Raw genomic sequence first — 21,517 nt, 5'->3', positions numbered from 1 at the left:
TCGTATATTTTTTGTGTTCTATCATCTTTAGTAATAAAAGCAGATTATGCCTCTGAATGAGTGATGGTCATATACATGTCCAGCTGAGATCTGGTGATAGGTTTCTCCCAAACTCTATACACATGTGAAGCAAGGAGCCCACACTGGGTAGCATGGTGTGGGATATTATCATTTACAGTGCTTGTTTTGATCTGCCATTTGTAGAGAGGACATTGACCAGCGCTACCTACAAGAGAGACATCTCTTGTTTCATGCAGGACTGGCTGGATGATGTGTTCTTCTATCAAGACTGCTCTCATCTACATTCTGCCTATACAACTCACTGCAAAGGCTGCACAATTACTCAAATACGGCCCCTCCCCAACTGAAAACATATGGGACTGGATTAGACAGCATGTTTCCTATGATCAGCCTTCAATGTTGAGCCTTAACCAGATGAAACAGGTAGGGAATGACAATCCACATTTGTCACAAGATTGTTTGCATGTCAAAGTAAAAGATAATATAGCAATACAAGGAGATTACTGCCAATATTAATGTGAGTATTCTGTAACATGTGCCTCTGAATGTACTCCAGGTAATGAGCGCTCTAGGTACTACGGACTTAACAGTCAGAGAAACACAGACACGTGGAATGAATTACCAAGTAGTATGGAGGAGAGTTGTTTAGGGACACTCAAATATCAACTTGGTTATTTTGGAGGAATTAAGTAGAAGTTGGTGAGCCTTGTTGGGCTGAACAGCCTGTTCTCATCAAAATGTTTCCGATGTTCTCATAGTCAAATGAATAAACAGTGAAGTATCACCTTCTGTGTGTGGTCATGTTCGAAACACACTTAAAGGACAAAAATACCAGAAACTCATTCTGAGGTGTGACACCTATAGGATGCTTTTTTAAATTTTCCACTATTGTATTACACACAGAACAATGCAGAATGCATTAAAGATACAGTTTCTGCACTAAATCTGCAAATGGACAATACTAGGTATCTATGCATTGGTTCGTCTATATGTGTGTTCACGTTTTATACAAATTTGAAACACGTCCAAAGTAAAGAAAATATGCAGCATTTATAACTATGAATCTCTAACTCCTGTAGAAAAACATAGAGTAGCTAAGCTCTGCTGCCATCAGCAATTATAATTGACAAACAAGTAGAAGCACACAGTTATGAACTTCTAAAAGACAGCTGTTAAAAAATTTTGCAGATTCACACATTTTAAAGGTCAGGACAGGTTGGGGAGCATGCACTGGTACAATGCGTTGCCACACTCACCAAATAACAAAACAGCTCTGGATCCCGGTTGAAAACCCCCCCCCCAGGCAGACACGCAATCCAGTCCCACCCTCCACCATGACCATCTATGTGCCATAAACTGGTGTTACATGGGTTCCCCTTGGCATGGTCCAACTGCTTGGATTCTCAAAAATGAAGATCCGCGAGCCAGATCACCCTCGGGGAATCACGCCACATGGCCATAGTGCTGTAACTGACACTTCCTCACAATGCAGATAATGTGCCTCATTTAGGGCTCAGTGAGCAACCGCTCATTTGACACAAAGTCAAACTAATGGTATCCAAGGATTCTCCGGAGAGACACAGTACCGAAGGAGTCCAATCTTCATCTCAGGTCACTGGATAGCATTCATGTCTCACAACCATATAGCAAGACAGGAAACACCAGGGTCCTCATGTATAAACGAAGCGTACACACAAAAATGTTACATACGAACGGTTCCATGCTCAAATCACAATGTATAAACCCTAAACTTGGCGTAAAGCCACACACATTTTCACGGTAGCTCATACCCTGGCATACGCAAGTTCTGTGCTCGGTTTTGCAAACTGATGGCACCCAGCATCAAAGCAGTGCTATCGTTCCAGTGTGGTTTCCGTTTCTTTTTTACATCCACATCCCTGACGTGGCTTTATAAATAAACTGAAATTAACCGCATATTGCTTATTTGTTTAATGCACCCTAGCATGGACCTTACCCGGCACAGAGAGCAGGGTTATCCAGGCGATCACCCTTCCCTTTCAAAATAGGTATGACAAGTCCCGTTTTCCAGTCGTTGGGATAATGCCAGTCTCCTAAATGGAAATGAAGATTGCTTGCAATGCCACAAGGTCAGCCTTACCACCAGCCTGGAGAATTTATACTAGTAAATTAATATGTACGTGCCATAATGGTACATTTCTGTTTACAAATACTATACCATGGTATGTTAGATATCTTAGTAAATATAGCTTGGTTCCAGGTACCAGCTTCAGATTTTGTGCATTTCCCAATTAAATGGTATAATTTTTTTTATGACAGACTGTCATGCATGGGAAAAACACTTTTGAAACAGAGGTGTTAAATAATTTTTCTATTTGTAACACCTCATAAATCATAAATTTTGAGTTCGTTCAGACAGGTATCTAGTTGCTAAAGAAGAACTATAACATGAGTGACACATATTAAAATATGAAAGATCGTATGTGGTTTAGTGTAGAGATACAAAAGGACCAAAAAGATACACTAATGCATAAAAATCATTTTTTATACAATTTTCAGTTCCCTGACACTGTGCATAATGTTAGAAATGCATTCTGCTGATGGATTTGGCATGCAAGGTCTTCACAAAAGATTAAACTGACATGAAGGAAACAAAAAAATACAGGAGGCATTTCTCCATGCAAAATGTTGAAGTAGATAATCTCTCAGTCTGGTAAGATACTGACACTAACCCAAACAATGAAGATGACAAAAATCAGCAGGCTTATATGACGTCAATAACTGACTGATATTGCGGGCTACCAAATGGAAAAATACACAAATGCAAAATGTCCATTCTCCTTAAAATATAACATGCAACCCAGGAATGAAAACCTGAACAAGTACTGAAACTGACAGGAACACGATTAAAGACATGGACGTTGCGGGGTGCAAAAATGCTATCATAACAAACACAAAATTGGTTTATACAAACCATGTAACCGCAATATATAATCCCAAAACGTCACCGTTCCGCACGCAAAACAAGCAAATCAAGTGACAAACGTCACGTTAATGCGATAAAATAACTTAATTTCTCAGTGTTGGAGCTTAATAATACACAGACAAGTTAATAGACTTGGAAATTCTTAAGGCAATGCAACTTCAAACTTCAAAGTATGTTCAACTACATAATTAAAACAAACGTTAAAATGAAAAATGATGTAAAGAAAAGAAAAGAGGTCTCCTCCATCGACCGATAAAAATTAAAACTTCAACAAATTTCAGAACATACCACGTCCAACAAACTGACAACCGCTTCCTGGATTTTGAGTGTGTATGTAAATACAGCTGTATGGAAACATCATATTACGGTAATGGTTCCCGCTGAAACAAATTTATAGAGCAAAACAAAAGTAAACGTGTCATCCGTGAAATATACTTACTACAAAAAGTGTAGTTAAGATACAATTTATATAATACATAGATCCATAATTGGCATGACTTGAACAATTAACAGTTCTCTACAATATATGGCTACGTGGCTCGGTGCTACGGTGATTGTGGACCGGCAAGAAGCAAGACGTTTGTTGATAACAAATGTATACGGAACTCGAGATTCTGTCACAGAACGGTGTTTTAGGCTTGAAACATTCCTGCTTTTTGTGACCTCCTTTGAGTACTCGGGTATATGGCAATCCTGCTCACAGCAAGACAATTTAGAGTCACGAATCGGGATAAATGGAGAAAACCAGAGGTGCAATATAAAACATGCAAACTCCACTCCCAGTACTTGAGTCGGGATTCGAACCTAGGAATCGCGCTAATTACGTCAAAACGTCAAGATCACGGGCATTAAAGAGCAAAGGGAGTCTTCATCAGCTGTATGCAGGGTGGTCACTTTTGCGGTATAATATTCTTAAAGCAGAATAATTCAACTCGGGGTTTTTAGGCTATCCGGGCAGTATCGTCTGTACAATATGGTGTTAGGTACAATTTAAAAAGCAACAGTATCCTCTCCATCTTCTTCCAACGACGCTTACATTTCCTCAAGTTCCATATGTATAAGCCACAGCTTGTCAATTAAATACACACTGCAAAAGTTTAACTCTTAATCTTTATTGTCAGATTGTCACCCAATCGGAAATAGACTCATGCCCATCTTGGCACCGAAATTGGATTAAGCAGGTTTGAGTAGGTCCTTTTCTTTTTTTCTTTTTGAAAATTAGAACATTAAAATGGCATGCTATTCAATAAAACATATAATAATAACAGATACAAGTATTTATTTTGAAAATCAATACAAAGGAAGAATGGAAATACCAAGAATAAAAAAACAAAAAGTAAAACGATTCAACCTGCAGCCAAAAGAAAGAGAAAAAGAAGCATTTTTTTTTAAAAATGATAATACAGCTAATAACATACGAATGTCATTCACAGGCCCAACTTGCTTATTATTCTAAAAATATATTAATTAATTCTTGCGATTTTTTTTTTTAAATAAAAAAGTTTTGTGTGTATCCTCAAAGACAGATATTGATTTTTTTTTCTAATTTCAGGTAATACAGAAGAGGGGTATTCAACTCCGGTCCTGGAGGTCCGCAGTGGCTGCAAATTTTCATTCCCACCAGTTTTGTGTTAATGAGTATTTAATTATATGGCTTGTTTGAGTATGAATTCTTCCAAGACACATTTTTATCACATTGTAGATTTTTTTTGTTTTTTGAGAACATTATCCTCATGTTTTGTGGTTCGGAAGAGATTTTTACCTCTTGGTCCTTCCCTTCTTTCTCATTTATTTCAATACATTGTATTAACACGGATATTTAACGAAGAATATACACAGGTTTAAATGGAAGCACAGTAGCTAGCAAACTGCTGATTCCTTTTTTATCATTTGTACCTCATTATTAACTGATGGCTGGTGAAGAAAATACCCAACAATAGAAACCTAAATGCCACTGTTTAAAATTAAAGTAGGCAATTAAGGATTCTGAATCATAACAAGAGTTAACTAAAACTATGTAAGAAAAAAAAGCATTGTTTTAGTAGTAAATAAATGGTTTCTAATTAAAAAGTTGTTTAAAGCAAAAACATGTAGCAGCTGAGAACTACCAGGATCAAAGTTAGGTACCCTGATGTCGAATGTCACTTACCCACTCAGTTATAGAGGGTGGGTTGGAATTCTCCAGGTTAAACAAGATAAATTACTATACTAGTAGTGTGATATAGGCTATTAAAATCGTTTTATCCTTGTGAGCTTTAATTCAATCCGGGGGTACTCCAAATATCACTGTTAATGGATTAGGAGTGATTGTCAAGGCCATCTTAACATATGTGCACAATGGGCACTGGCTGAGTGCCCCAGGAGCTTAGGGGCCCACAATGTTTCTGATGCTTATGTATGTTTCTGTTTTGCTATCAAAACAGGGGTCCCAGCACACTACTTTGCTTGGGGGCCTATGATGCTGTTAAGAAGGCCCCAGTTGTTTGTAACACCAAGGCTGTCTGAGAAGTATGTAAAGACTTTGGTCCAAAATGATGTTAATTTAGTGCATTCCCAAAACATTGGTTAGGTTTTGGCCTGGGTATATTTTGGACAACTTTAAACAAGATAAATGTGATCAATGAAAGACTTTTAGTTGAATTATGAAATGCTTGGTGCCTATAGAGGCATGGTATATTCTACACAGGGATCAGTTCCACTCCTTACCTGAAATGCAACTTGAAAGGCCCTTCACCCTTTATTCCCTAGGATCTTTGAAGGATAGATTCTTTGAAATATTTTCATAGTGTATACTGGAGAATTTCCACTTTAGCAGGGAGAATTAACACTGTCAAAACATCCTCCCTGAGCTGCTCTATCTATTCAGGAACATCCCTATACACATTAATAAAACCATTTTTAAAAAAATTAACATCATTCATCTTGAATTTGAAGCAGCATCCAAAAGACAACTCTACAAAGATCTAAAGCAGAAGGTGGCATGGCATTACCTAACTTTCAGTTTTAACATTGGGCCATAAATATACACACAATAAAATCTTGGAATTTGCCAGAAATTCATGAATTCACACCGGCCAGTCTTGTTTCCAATATAAAAACAAACCCCATTCTAAATCTTCCTTCTATTCCCGGCATTGTACTCTATTCAATACTAACTAAATCTACAGTTTACCAGTAATCCAGTCGTCCAGCATTTGTTAAAAATGGAGCTGATGCAGAAGGCATTTCAAGGTAGAGAAACTCTTATCTGTTGCTCTTATACATGATAGTCACCTTTTTCAACCTTCTCATGCCCACTTAGTGTTTAACTTTTGGAAAATACTAGGGATTGAGACACTTAAAGATTTAATGTAGATGACAAGTTTGCATCATATGAGCAATTACACTCCAGATTTAACTTTCCAATTACATATACATACCCTGTAATGCATTGTTATCAACTGCTGTTTATTCTGATAGAGCAAGCACAACAAAGGTTTTCCTGGACATGTCCATATTTGCTTTCTGAACGTTTTACTGGAATGTGGTCAACCTGGGTGTGACATCATTCCCAGCTCCGACTTCCAAGAAAAATGGAATGCAGCAAAATTCCTATGCCTGTGTAAAACAGGTGAATGTTATATGAGGTCTATTCATATTAAATGTTCGGATGGTTAGACATTTATATATAGCTAAAATATCAGTGAAAGTCCCACTTCCATCATAGAACAACAAAATGCCAGGGTCACTCTGTCATTTTTAAGCTGTGATTGTAATTTACCTAGTCATACCGATTTATCCCAACACATTATTGTAATAATAATAATTCATTACATTTACATAGCGCTTTTCAAGGTACTCAAAGCACTTTACACAGTGAGTGGGGAACCACTTCAACCACCACTGATGTGCAGCATCCATCTGATTGATGACCAATTGATGTGCCAGTATGCTCATGACACATTAACCGTGAGGGGGTGAGAAATAGCCAATTAGTGACAGGGGATGATTAGCAGGCCAGAATGACTAGGCAGTGGAGGACAATTTAGCCTGAATGTCGGGATACTCCCTGTTCTTTATGAAGGATGCCCAGGAATCTTTAATCACCACAGAGTGTCAGGACCTCAGTTGGACGGCACCATTTTTATAATACAGTGTTTCCGTCACTACACTGGGGCATTGACATCCATATTCAGGCCACAGGCATGGCACCCCCTGCTGGCCTCATCAACACCTCTTCCAGCAGCAACCCAAGCGTTTTCCTGGTAGGTCTCCCAACCAAGTTCTGGCCAGGCCCAGATGTGCTTAGCTTCAGGTAGATGACCTGTTCTGAAATGCATGTGGTATGGCTGCTGTTTATTCCTCTTACAATTTCTTTATTACTGTCACACATAATCTAGTTGAATAGAGTACTACAGTGGAAACATGTGCTTTCACTTAGTACTTGACATCATTTGGACCTGAAAGGGGATGAAATATACACTATAGCGCCAAAGGATTGTGGACACCTTACCTTTACAACAACATGAGCTTGTTAGGTATCCCATTCCTAAACATGGGCATTAGTATGGATTTGCCCCACCTTTTGTTGTTCTAATAACCACCACTGTTCTAGGAAGGCTTTCCACAGGATTTTGGAGGGTGTCTGTGAGAGCCAAAAGAGCATTTCTGAGGTCAAGTAATTATAAAGGTTAAGAAGACCAAGCTCACAATTGGTGTTCTACTTCATCCCAAATATGTTAAGAAGGGTAAGGTCAGGGCTCTGTGCAGGCTGCTCCGGTTCCTCCATATCTTTATGGACCTGGCATTGTGCACAGGGGCATAATCATGTTGGAACACGAAAAACATTTCCCAAACCGTTTCCTCACAGTTGGATGTGAACAATTATCTAAAATCTCTTTGTATGCTGTAGCATTAATGACATACTTCAGTGGAGCCAAAGAGTCTAGCCCAAACCCTGAAAAACAGCCCCAGACCATTATCCCTCCTCCACCAAACTTTACAGTAGGTACTATGCAGTCCGGAAGTTTGCATTCTAGTGAGATCCACTAATCCCAGATTCATCCACCAGACTGCCAGATAGTTAAACATGATTCATCTCTACAGAGAAAATGTTTCCACTGCTTCAGAGTCCAATGGCAGCATGGTTTACACCACTTCAGCCAACACGGCATTGCACACAGTGATCTTAGGCTTGTGTGCAACTGCTCAGCCATGGAAACAAATTCATGAATTCCTGATGCACAGACAGTTGTTGTGTTGATGTTGCTACCAGAGGCAGCTTAGTATACTGTTGTGAGTGATGTCACAGGTGATAGGCAATTATTAGGCACAGTCCTGCTCTGTGAGTCAAACACATAATGGCTGAGCTGTTGTTGCTCCCAGGTGCTTCCACTTCACAAGAGTAGCACTTATAGTTGACCAGGGTAGATCTAGCAGAGCAGAAATTTCACATGTTGTAACAGTCTAATTATATGACAGTGTCATGCTTAAAGTCATTGAGCTCATCGGTACAACTGATTTTACTGCCAATGTTCGACAAGGAGATGGTATGGCTATAAGCTTGGGTTTATCCACCTGTTAACAATAGAGGTAGCTGAAACAACTGATCTCAGTAATTTGGAGGTTTCTCCACAAACTTTTGGGCATATGTTGTAAATAACATAGAATTGGTGCTACATCTCAGAGTTGTTATTTCAAAAAGTGTAAATCACATGCTAAGCATTAGTCAGCAGAGGTGCAAGGCAGGAAGTGGGGCTGTGGCTGACAAAGCATTATTTGTGCGGCATGTGTCACAAATACATCAACAACTTCCCTCATTTAGGAGCTGCACTTGATCTCACTGTGCTTTTTACAGTAAGGAGGAGGAACTGCATTCAAAGTAGTTATTTCTGAGTTTTAATCTAAAAACACATCAATATTGTTCTGTTTGTGCAGACTGTATTTGGTTGATTCTTTTTATAAAGTGATACAATTGCCAATTGCACTTATTTGCATATTCACAAACAGGAGCAATGGGGAGTAAAGGAACAAACACCAGGTCATGAACTGACTCCAAGATGGAAACTGAATAAGCAGTCGTGGAGTTTTACTATCCAAAACATTGACCACCATGGGACAAGACGTCCTGCCAATGAAGCCCATGATGCTTTATCACAATGGGAGAGCAGCCTCTAAAGTACAGTGTGAGCCCATAAAGATGATCTGGGGATGGACCTGTAGCTTTTGAGTTTATAATCTAACGTAGTCCAGTTCTTGAGGACTATTTCAACTAACTTCACAATCATTGTGCCATTCTTACTTTTAAATGATCTCATTGTCTAGTTATCTGGCCTACAAATGATATTTGTATTCTTTACCATAGCTTTAAATGTGGTCAGTTTCTTTTTAATTTCATTTTCCCTTTTCTATACCTGCATTAGCACTGCAGTTGGGTGCAACAAAAATTCCAAAGATGACACATATAGAAAAGAAAAAAGAAATAAATAAAAATGATAAAGGTAAAAAAATGTAAAACATTGAAACCATCAGCTAAAACAATTACATTAAGAAATGCAAGTTCCAGTTGTGCATTTGAATTGTCCAATTAGTACAAAAGAGCAAAGCATTAAATAAACTCTCTTAAAGATTATTTGAAGTTATCGGTTAACAAGCAGACTTTCTAAACTGAACAGGATGCGCACCATTGTAGAATAGTCATGGAAGTACGACAGCAAGTGTCAAGATGAGCTATACAAATCGAATACATTTTTGGTAGAAAACTATGGAACAGGGTGAAAGCTGAAGTATTAGTGACAAAGTAAAATGGTGGATCTCCAGTAAACAGAGAAAAGCACAACGACAAACTTAAACTTCAAAACCAGATCGTAAGATAAGGTACATTTAAAAACTGGATAACACTTTTAAGGCTAGAAGATAACTTAATATGCAGACATCAGGGCGGTGAAAGTAAAATCACATTTAATAGCAGGGATAGTGGATCTTCTCCATGAAGGAACAGTAATTGAAAAGTCTCACCTTTAATGTGACTGTGCTCTGTTGTAACAAGCTAAACTCCATCCTGTGAGCTTGGTGACACTTGCAGCTTCTATTTTGGCGTGTAAACAAGCGGTTCCTGTGGCTTTTCTGCAAGCTTTGAAGTGGCACACTGTTCTGCATGTACATTAACACCCGGCATCTCCCCAAATTGAAAAACAACATTTCTTAGCAGCACCTAACAAGAGTTTTCATAAAAAAGGACACCAGTGCGGTACTGGTGTATATTACAGTAATTCACATGGACTCCGTCTCCCACATGTGAGATATCTGTGGCCTTGTTTCCTCGCACAGGTTAGCCAACAGGGTGATAGAAAGGTGCACTTCTAGGTTGTGAAGGTACTTCCATACAGGATCATAAATACAAAATACAAACAGGAGCTTTTATCGTAAATAAAGTGTAACAGATAATGGACCACTTTTGATGTTAAGGTTAGACGTGTTAAGATTGGCAGTTGTTTATTTTGGTTATGTTTTAAATACTTTTTTTTCTTTGTTTTGCTTCATTGCAATTCATTTTTATTTGATTTATTTTTCATGGTTTAGTGCCCATCGAGGTGGTCAACAGTGCATGTGCGCAAATTTGTGATAGTAGTATATATCAGGTCATTTCAAAACTGGGAGCTACCATTAGCATTAACTAGCTGAAGTACCTGGTGTTCCCTGAGTATCTACTATAAAATAAAACACTAAGGTCTGAGTGTTCTGTTCCTCTGAACAATCTGATTGGTCAGTTTGGCTTTGATGATGCGACAAAAGAGAAAGAGCTAGCATGAGACACACAAAGAGGAGTATATGCACATGAGGAACACTGGGACATTCAAAGATGGCAAAAGTAAAACTGGGCAGGAGGTGAGAAAGTTGCCTCAAAAATAATGATAGTCTGAGAAGCGGGGAACACGGTCAAGAGAGGGAGTGAAACGGCAAAGAGATGTTCACACATGCAACTATTTTTAAATTATTCTATTATCGGTCTTCGACAGGTACTGTGGCCAGTATTTGTATATTGCATTAAAGTAAGAAAGAAATATTTATGTGTTTTTTTTAATGTTGAGCCTTATGTCATTGCTGGATGAAATGCTGCTGTACCATCTATCTTCTGCTTGCTATTAATTTGTTTGCTGTCATGAGTCAAGAACTTAATTTTGTGTATGATTGGATTCCATAATTGTGGTAAATCCTTGCTGGATTGGAACCATGAAGTATCTGAATGAGCTACCAGCACAGCTTAGCTCCTAGCTAAACAAATGAGCTTACTGGATTGAATGGTCTCCTATTGTTTCTCAAATTTCTGTTCTTATGTTTTTATGAGGAGGGTTAGTTCATAGTAATTGTAATATTTATTTTTTTATACAAATTCATTAGACATATATGAAGCCCATATTATTTACTCCAATATACCTTCATAGATCCATTTTCAAATTTCTAATGTATTTCAGAGTTGTGTGAGGGGGGCTTCAGTCCATCCTGCAGCAGCATTCATTGAATAAGAATACAAAAAATCCATGGTGGCTCAGTAATTAATGTTATAGCCTCATTACCTGGAGCTTTCTCATTTTCCCTTTGTTTGTATAGACACTCTGGTTTCCTCTCATATTCCATAGGCATCGACCAAGTCCCAGTATGTTTGTATGCACAAGTATGACTTTCAGTCCACTGGTATCCAGTCCATAGTTATTTCCTGCTTTGCCTCCAATGCTGTTGCAATAGGTGTGCAATTTTCATAACACTACAATGAATAAAGAAAATGGATGGATGGAAATTAGTATTATAACAACACAGAGTGTTTAAATGTGTGAGAAGGGAGTTTTACCAGAAGGATGTCCTCAAATGTAGTCAGATTGAGCAGAGTGTGATATAAAAATTAATAACAAACAAAAATGAATGGTCTGTGAGTGTTTGGAAAGAAGTTATTGAACTCCAATCAAATATAAAATTTAAACTGTCATCATTTTAGATAGCCCAGCACACACTGATGTAGAATGCCCAGGAGAGAGTGGACAACCAGGACTCTGACTCTGCCGTTGGCTTTGAGAGTTATAACTGATAGCAGACAACTAGAATCAAAGGTGAATAATGGAAAATAACAAAAAGGTGCTTCCTTTTACAGCTGAAAGGTCAAAAATGAAAAGAAACGGATCCATCTCGATGGTCAAACACCTTAGCGTTCAGACACTCTGATTTAAAAATACAAAATCCACTTCCATAAAATTCTCAGTGAGAGCAAAATATCTGAGCATGAAAAGCTGCACAACAGGCCAACAAGGCTACGTGTGGCCTTTAGAGATAAATGGGACTTTCCATTATAAAAAAGCAGAGACACTTGACCAAGAGTGCTAACATACATGCAAGACAGACGTGGTAATTCAGGCTAATGCAAGAAGACCTCACTGAGGGGAATTTGACAGAATTTTCAGCCAAGTGCTACAGTGGTGTTTTTACAGAAAAAAAAAAACAAAAACTCATTCCATAAAGCATTTCTTCTCTGGTTCTTAACTCCTACTTCTTATAATTATTAAATTAGTGTGAACAGTCAGTCTGCCATTTTTCACCAAAAGCAAATACATGAAAAATAAAATATCTTTTAGTAAGGACTTGGCATTTGTGAAATATAGCTTTGCTGAAGACATACGGTGAAAACACAACTAAAAATCAAGTCGCTAACCTTAAGGTTTATTTTATTTCATTTAAAGCTATTAGGATGTCCCACTGAGATATTCACACTGTTGGCTTTTAATTTTGGTAAGCCTACAACTCTAGTGTGTCACTTTGAGCATTCTTCATGGATTGATTTCTACGGCCCATCAAATTTACTAGGCTTCTTCATAGCTGGCCCAACAAAATGAAACTTGGCAGATATAATTGAATAAATGTATAAATGTTTTTGTTTGACTGAAGTATTCAAAAATACATAGAATACAGGGAATATTATAACTACTAGTTATTAAGGGTATTAATCATTAAACAAAACCACAACCTCCTTTCAGTTTTTACAGAATGAACTTGTCCTTTTCCATCCTTATATATTTGTCATTTCTGGTGTATGCCATGTGTGCACCTTGTATATTCACCCCATGATAGTGTTGGTTTTATCTCCAGGTACTTTAGCTTCCCTCCCATACCCAATAATGTACGTTACATTAATTAGCACTTCTAAACCTGCCCAATATGTGTGAAAGTGGGTAGGTGCCCTGCGTATAAGGATGTCCTATGAAGAGTTTGTTTCTTGCTCCCACCATTTAAAGAAAACTCGAAAAGAGAAATGCTATTCTCCTAAAATGAGTTGCGTTTTGAATATTGTTAATTGAAATTTTACCGTAATGAATTTGGGTTGATGCTTTCTGTGATTCGGTATGATTCATTCTTGGCTTTTTTTGGGTTCTTTTCCTGTTGTTTATGCCTTTTATCATTATTCTAGCCAAATCCATTTTCTGTTTTGTTTCTGTGGTCCCTACCTGTTCTGATTAATATTTTTAATTCATTTTCAGGGAGAATTTTTCAAAGGATTTTAGTAGTTTATACGCTAATTTGGTTTGCTTTATTTTATTTATTTATTCTTTATTTACTTCTCTTGATGGCATTTTGTTTGTTTACATGAGCCATCATTTTGTTACAGTCACATTATGAGATGCTATGGAAAACTTTCCCACAACTACGCAGCAGTATGCGACACATTGTATAATTGTTGCAACTGGTTTTGATCTCTGTATGAATCTATGTTCACATCTCATTTTCTGATCCTCTGTTTTTAAAAAATCTTATGACAGGGCATACTGCCTCCTGGAGGCCCATGCCCATCTATAATTGCATGTAGAGATACTCTTCAGTTACCACCTTTTCTGTCTCACTAACTCTTGTCAATTCTTAACCATTTTTTTCGTGACATCCTCTTGACTTCTCCCTACAAGAGCCATATGAATGAGTCTCTAGCATATCCACTTTGTTATATGGGAAGAAACACAATCTCAGGGGGAACATGCAAACCCCACACAGACGTAACATGGCCAGTAACTTAATCCCATGTCCCAGGAGCTGTCAGCAACTAGCGTACCATACTCTCCTGTCTTCTAATAAAATGAATCAGAAATTTAAAATGCCAAAAAATGAATGTAACAAATACTGTAGCCATTGTTAAAGCTATGAGAACAACACTGCATTCCAATTTCAGATCCATGTAAAATAAACTAAAGTAGCCTCACATCTACAAGGCAGACCTTATGTGGCCTCCCTATTGAGAATATACATTGTGGTGGACAGCTGGGGACACCTGGAAGGACCATGGGAGGGACAATACCTCCCCTGGACCACGAGAGGGCAGCCACCCTGGTCTGCATGGGGGCCAAGGGAACAGAGCTGAGAAGCTCATCCCTGTTGTGGCCCGTGGCCACCACCAGGGGGCACCCGGAGGATTAAGGGGCTCTAGAATACATCAATACCACAACCGGAACTGCTGCTGGAAGTAATTGCAGGAACACCTGGAGTGCTTTTGGGTGTTCATACGGCACTTCCACCACACCAGGAAGTACCGTCAGAAGATTATCAGGAAGTACCTGGAGCACATCCGGGGCATTATAAAGGGGGCCGCATCACTACATTAGATGAGCTGGAGTCGGGAGGAGTAAGATGGAGCTTGTTTGAAGAGGAGTGAAGGTGGCAGAAGAAATAGAGAAAAGGAAAATGACTGTGAGCTGGATAGTGATTTGTCAACTGTATTGGTTGGGAAGGTGCTGACGGAAATAAATTTGTGTATTTTTGGACATTTGGTGTCTGTCTGTCTGTGTTCTAGGGTTCATCTTCCACAGCATTCACTAAGCAAATTATTAAGAACCAGTAATGGCACACTGAACGAATACACTTGACTTGAGCATTCCTAGTTTTCATCCTCTTTCTCTGTACGTTTAGCATTCATTTGCTCAGAGGTTAATGCGCTTGCTGCTTCCTGAGCAGCTCTTCTTTTCTCCACCCTAGCGGCCCGATTCTTCTCTTCTTTCGTTGGCATCTTTTCACTTTAAAACTGATTAAGTCAGTGTTTGCGTTGCAATTACTTAGTACGTTTTCTTTATTTTTTCACTTAAGCTGCCACTTAAGTCTTCAATCTGGCTCAAGAATGATTTAAGATATGAAGAGGTAGGAGATGTGACAGCGAAGGTGGTAGGGAATGAAAACAGTACCCGTATGCATGCTCTGCACATTTGCCCTGCTGGCTGCTGCCAAGAGTTGATTCTACAATAAAATAAAATAAAAATAAAAAGAGAAATAACATTTGAGGTTAATCATCACTCTGAAGGTGGATAGTAGATGTCACATAGTATATGTGTACCAAATTTCAGGTCAATAAATCAAGCGGTTTGCAAGCTACAGGTGATTTAAAATCCTGGAAAGACTAACCGACATCCACGGTAATGTACTATATATAAAGATACCTGCACACCTTAACACATAAGAGTCTCTAAGAGTTTACTCTAAAACAAAAATCATCCAGTGAGTGACAGTACTAGGGATGGAAACACCTTGTTGATAACAGAGGTCAGAGGAGAATGGCTGGACTGATTTGAGCTGACAGAAAGACAACAATAACTCAGATAGCCACTCTGTGTAACTGTTGTGGGCAGAAAAACATCTCACAACACACCAAATCTTGAGGTGGATGGGCTACAATAGCAGAAGACCACATCAGGGTCCACCACTGTTAACCAAGAGCAAAAGCTGAGGCTACTGCAGGCTCAACAAAACTGGACAGATGATGACTGGAAAATATATCTTGATTTCTGGTAAGGCACACAAATGAAAGAGTCAGAATTTGGGGCCAACAGCAGGAATCCATGCACCCAACCTTCCATGTGTCAAGAGTCCAGGCTGGTGGTGGAGGAGTAATGCTATGGGAAATGTTTTCTTGGCACACTTTGGGCTCATTAATACCAATCAACCATCGCCTGAATGTCATGGCCTATCTGAGTATTGTTGCTGAAGAGATGCATCCTATCATGGCCATAATTTGTCCCTCTTCTAATATCTACTTCCAGAACAATAGTCCATCATGACACAAAGCAGAAGTCATCTCAAACTAGTTTAATGAATATGCCAATGAGTTCAGTGGCCTTCTTCAGTCACCCCATCTGAATCCAGTAGAACACCTGTTACATGTGGTAGAACTGCAGCATGAATGTGCAGCGAACAAATCTGAAGAAACTGCGTGATGCAATCATGTCAACATGGACTAAAATCATTAAAGAATCTTGTGGAATCTATGCTACAAAGAAGAACTTCACTAAGAAAGCTTCACCCTTCAGTTCCTCCTTGAACCTGAATAGTACAAGGGAGTGTTTGAATCTTTTAAAAGCATTCATTATTAACCCTTTACTTGCTGTGTGCCACTGAAACAGAAGCAGACTCTTATTCATTTACTCAACAAGCAATCGATCTGCTTCAGAGTGTGCTATATGAAACCAATCAGCATTTAGTCATTCTGAGAAGCTGGGGTGGTTCAGCGATGACATAAAGCACACATACAGAGACTGAAGTCAATAGTAAATGTCAAACCAAAGTTCTGTTTTTTATATCAAAGTAAAGCCATTTTAACAAATTTGTAAGAAGGCAGTGAAATTGCATCTGAAAATAGAAAGTTGGACTTAAAAACAGAAGTCTGCTCTTGTGATGCTGAAGTGATTTATTTTCAGTGTGCAGACACATTGTTTAAAGCAATGTGCTGTGTGGAATAAAATGACTGGTTCCTCAAATCCAGGATCTTATTAAATGTCACATAAATAATAGTTTTGTGAAAAGGAAGTCTGCTTTTATCATGTGATGAAGTGTAAAAAGTGCTTGAAGTGTTCCTCATTTTGAAGCAAGATGGTTGCAGTCCAAATTGAACTCAATCAGCCTTTATTTTATAACTATGAATATTACGCTCTGTTTGCTCCGAAGGCACTTTACAAAGCAAGCATGAGTACAATATAATGAACATGAGGTAACAAGTAAGAACCTGCAAATGTCCTGAGTAGTCTATGTAAAAATTTGTTTCTAAAACAATCTAGAAATAAAATGCACAAAAAAAGGGAGCATTGCCTTATAAGAAATTTGAGGATTATGGCAACAGAGCCACAGTGTACAGAGATTGATTAAACCTGTTATGTCTTTAGCCATATGCTTATGTGTCATGTAGTATGTCTGATTTGTTCTTATAGCCAAGTAAGGATACCTTTGACAGAATTATTCAGCTTTGCTCATCCAAAGGATGACTGAGCATGGACCTCTGAGCATATACACCACTAGTGGCCCACTCTTTAGATTGTCTAGCCAATTTCCATTTCCAGATTACACCAAAAAAACAATTCTGGATCCCTGAAATCATTCTTCTCTACCCTGGTAAATCCAGTAACACAGACTTCCTGGGAAGATGGTGGAGATGGAATCATTAGGCATTTATTGTTGACCCCCAAACACTGCTTTATTAGGCAAAACCCTTTTCTGTTTCAAACATCCATCCATTGTTTGGATCTTGGTAGAAATAATAATACATGATGTCTTATGTGGTAAATTTTCACTAATAACTACATGTTGAAGTTTAAAATTCCTCATATAGAAGTTGTCAGCTGTGAACTGTAGGAGACACTCCATCTCCCCAAAACCGACCCAGTAAAGCTCAAACACTGGTGTAAAAGCACAAAAGAGTTTTTATTCTTGAGAAACCCTTCTCAGGTAAGCGTTTCCCACGCCACAGCCACATGTACAGATATATAGCAAGCAGCACACAGCACCTCTTTGCCTTCTTCTCCACATTTGTCTTTCTCTCAGTCTCCCTCTCACTTACTGCCTACTCCACTCCTCTCTGTAAGCTTCATCCTCTTTCTTCCTGACTCTGTCTCCCTGAGTAGTGGCAGGCTGCTCCTTTTATGTAATCCCCGAAAGTAGTGTCAGGGCCCCAAAGCTGTGGCCATCTAGCGCACTGGGGGAGACAAAGCCCTCTGCAAGTTGTCACCCCCTGTTATTCCACAATGTGAGAGTCCCGGCCAGGTAAGATTCCCTGGCAGCACCCTTCACACTACATTCTGACAGTCTGCCTAGATGTTTAGATATGCTTTGCTGTTCACTTCAACTCCTGTTGGAAGAAACATGTCCTCCAGAAAAAGGTTTCACTGCCAGGCCATCCACCATATTGTATTTTGGTTAGGTTTGTAGCCAGAGATTTGATCCTCTTCCAAATCCAAGGATCTGCAAAGAACAACGTAATTCTCAGTTACTTGTTCCATTAGGATTTTTATAAAGAATGGATGGATAGATCTTCAAATTTCAGGTTTGTGTTCACTCTTTGTGCAGTTCTTGATTGTATGCATCTGACTTTTAGCTAGAACATTCTAGAATCTCACTTTACTGCATATGCAGTAATGACAGTGCACAACGTGGATTCTGGCATCTTTATAACATTATCTATCTGTTTTTGTATATTCGCTTGATTGATGACCCTGATTTGGCCTGGTGTGAGTGTGACCTGCGATGGAGTTTTGCCCAATTCAGAGTTGTTTCCTGCCTTGAATCTTGCTGGGATAGGCTCCTGCTGCTATAAAACTGAGCTGGATTAAAATGTTTTGAGAATTTAATTGAACTTTTTGTCTGTTTTATTTTCTTTCAGGAGAAAGTTGCTATGCATTTCTGGTGGATAAGCATATTTTCACTAGCTCTGTTATCTGGCTTTGTCCGGGAAATTTTCTAAGTCACTGGGCCTCAGTTGTTAGTGCTGTTAGTTAATCGAGTGCATGAGACGTACTGTGTAACTAAGTAGTTTTCTGTGTATGATATTTGTATTATTATGATTAGTTTACTTGGGCTGCTTACTGTCGAACATGCTGCATACAGTCCTGGGAGGTGCTGTTGTGAAGGAGATTGCAGCAGAACTCCATATTAAAGCAATATTTGGTATTGTTACAAAGGTTATTTAAAGTTGATTCATTCCAAGCTAAAAACTGCTAAAAATCTCGACTCTCAATTAGCACGAAAGCCTAAAATTAGTACCCACTCAGTATACAGTGGTTTTGAATAAATGTCCACCAACAAACTAAAAACAAAAGTTACTACCGTAATTACTTTTACTCACTCCAGAGTTAATCTGCATTCAGCCCTGCAAGTAGGTTCTCCATCTTACAGGGAAAATGTCGGGGTTGGTGGCAGGATTGGCACTCCAGCCACCATAAAAAACCTTGCACTGTTCCAGTGTGGTGCTGAGGTGTCACCCACTGTACTCGGGTCCCAATCCAGGTGGTTCGTCATGTGGTAGGTGCAGCAATGTACTCATTATCAGTGCATGCTCCTTACCAACTCCAAAGCACCATCCTGTTCTCTTCGTATCACATTCTGATAAATAGCATCTCCAATATTTATGAAAAGAATCACACTTCATTCTGTTTAAACATAACTTAGCCCCATTTTTTTTTTTTACTTAAAAAAGTAATTAATGCTAATTGTTTCTGGAAAATCCCCAGCTGCATTGAACAAGTAATAGCCTTAACCACACACATTGAATCAGGGTACCAACGTCAGCTGAAAACAGGAGTGGTATTCGTGGATCTTACAGCAGCTTACGACATGCACAAAACTCTGCGGCCTGCTCAACAACACACTCACTAATTGTTTCTTTAAAGTCTTCCTGGGAGAAATCCTGGGAGTATCTTCCTGATACTCTATATGTTCAATTCATCATAATAACTATTCATGGTGGCTCTAAAATCCGTACTGACCCCTACTCTCTCTTCTGTTTCTTTTTCCGGTTTCTCTGTGGTGGCAGCCTGCGCCACCACCAACCTACTCAAAGCACCATGAAGCCCCAGCATTGATGGACTAAAAGCCAGAAGTCCACGTGATCATCATCATCATCATCATCATCATCATCAAATCCTTCTGTGAAAACCATAAATACAAAGAGGACTGTTTCATTTATGTTAGGTAGATTGCCCAGAGGGGACTGGGCGGTCTCATAGCCTGGAATCCATGCAGATTTTATTTTTTTTCTCCGGCCGTCTGGAGTTTTTTTTTTGTTTTTTCTATCCCCCCTGGCCATTGGACCTTACTCTTATTCTATGTTAATTAATGTTGACTTATTTTATTTTCTTACTGTGTCTCTTATTTTTCTATTCTTCATTATGTAAAGCACTTTGAGCTACATTTTTTGTATGAAAATGTGCTATATAAATAAATGTTGTTGTTGAAAGAAACAGCAGCTAGTTCAGGCTAAAAGGAAGCTAATGATGCCGTTCTTACCTGGATATGGCAGTGGCGTGATAAGATATGATAATGATGAATGATGGGCTCCCACAAGGAAGCTTACTAGCGCTAATACTGTTTAATCTGTACATCTCAGATATACCTCCTACAAAAGCAAAGCAGTTCCAGTACGCTGAATACCTAGCTCTAGCATACCAGATAAAATCGCTCACAGAATGTGAAGACACCCTCGAGGGAACACTTACAAGTGCTGACTGACTATTTCCATAGATGGCACCTTCAACCTAACCCCATGAAAACCGAGACATTTGTGTTCCATTTGAATACACGCAACGCAAACACATAACTGACAGTGCATCTTGATGGTGTGCAGATCCAATGTGTATGTCATACGAATAATAATAATATAATGCTGATCGTTGATTGGCATTGTGAATTTCTTGATGACTTGCAAGTGGACAACAGTGCTGGCTTTTTTGAAAATGAAAGGCTATGCACTGATACAAAAAATGTAGTGAAATCAGTTTCTGTCAGATTTATTGTCATATGTAACCTACCCTGGGTTCAACGAAGAGATTGACAAATGCTGCGTGATATTTATTCCCCATTTCTAACTGGACAGGATGATGAAGTTTGGATATTAACACCAAATATGAATGCAACGTATTCATGTTCTGTTATAAGTAATTGGCATGTATTACATTTATTAACTACTGTGGCACAGTAGTTGCGCACTGCTATCTCACTGTTCTTGCTGTAAATGCTTTCAAATATCATCTCAGTTGCTATCTTATTGTTTTAAGTTACATTTAAAATGTCTAATAAAAACAAATTGTTTATAAGCACTATATAAATGTAAAAAATTATTATTATTATTATTATATTGATATTCTTCTATACTATTCATTTATAGAACAGCCCAGTCACTGTCTGCGCAAAGTTTGCATGTTTTCATTGTGTCTGCATGGGTTTTTCTCCATGTACTTCAGTTTTAATTCAAAAGACATGCATGCCAGGCTATTTATGGCTTCCACTTGGCTACTCTAAGTGTGTTTAGATGTGCCCTGCAATGGACTGGTGCCAATTCCCGGTTTGTGCACTATGGAAAGATCCCAGCTCCCCGCAAGGCTGAATTGGGTTAAGATGGATAGATGGACATTTATTATTAACATAAACTGCACTTCCATTCAGTACATTTGTTTGCATCTTTTAAGGCCTTAGGTGGATTTGTATTGTACTCTTGTTCACTCTGTTTTGTAATGTAATAGTTGCTTTGTAAATTTCAACACATAAAATAAAGAA

The 21,517-nt window shown here is 38.6% G+C and overlaps 1 protein-coding gene across 1 annotated transcript in view; it reads right to left on the bottom strand.

Annotated features, from left to right (window-relative positions):
- cog7 (component of oligomeric golgi complex 7) overlaps positions 1-3,340 on the bottom strand; it is a 50,153-nt gene extending 46,813 nt beyond the window's left edge. Inside the window, exon 1 of the mRNA XM_039776231.1 lies at positions 3,275-3,340. The gene's annotated coding sequence lies outside the window, so the exon portion shown is untranslated. The remainder of the gene's footprint in view (positions 1-3,274) is intronic.
- Between the last annotated feature and the right edge of the window lie 18,177 nt (positions 3,341-21,517).

Source organism: Polypterus senegalus, chromosome 13 (assembly GCF_016835505.1).
Source record: "Polypterus senegalus isolate Bchr_013 chromosome 13, ASM1683550v1, whole genome shotgun sequence".
NCBI classification, from domain to species: domain Eukaryota; kingdom Metazoa; phylum Chordata; class Cladistia; order Polypteriformes; family Polypteridae; genus Polypterus; species Polypterus senegalus.
The sequence above is the reverse complement of the archived record's forward strand: the minus strand, read 5'-3'. Positions and strand labels throughout refer to the sequence as shown.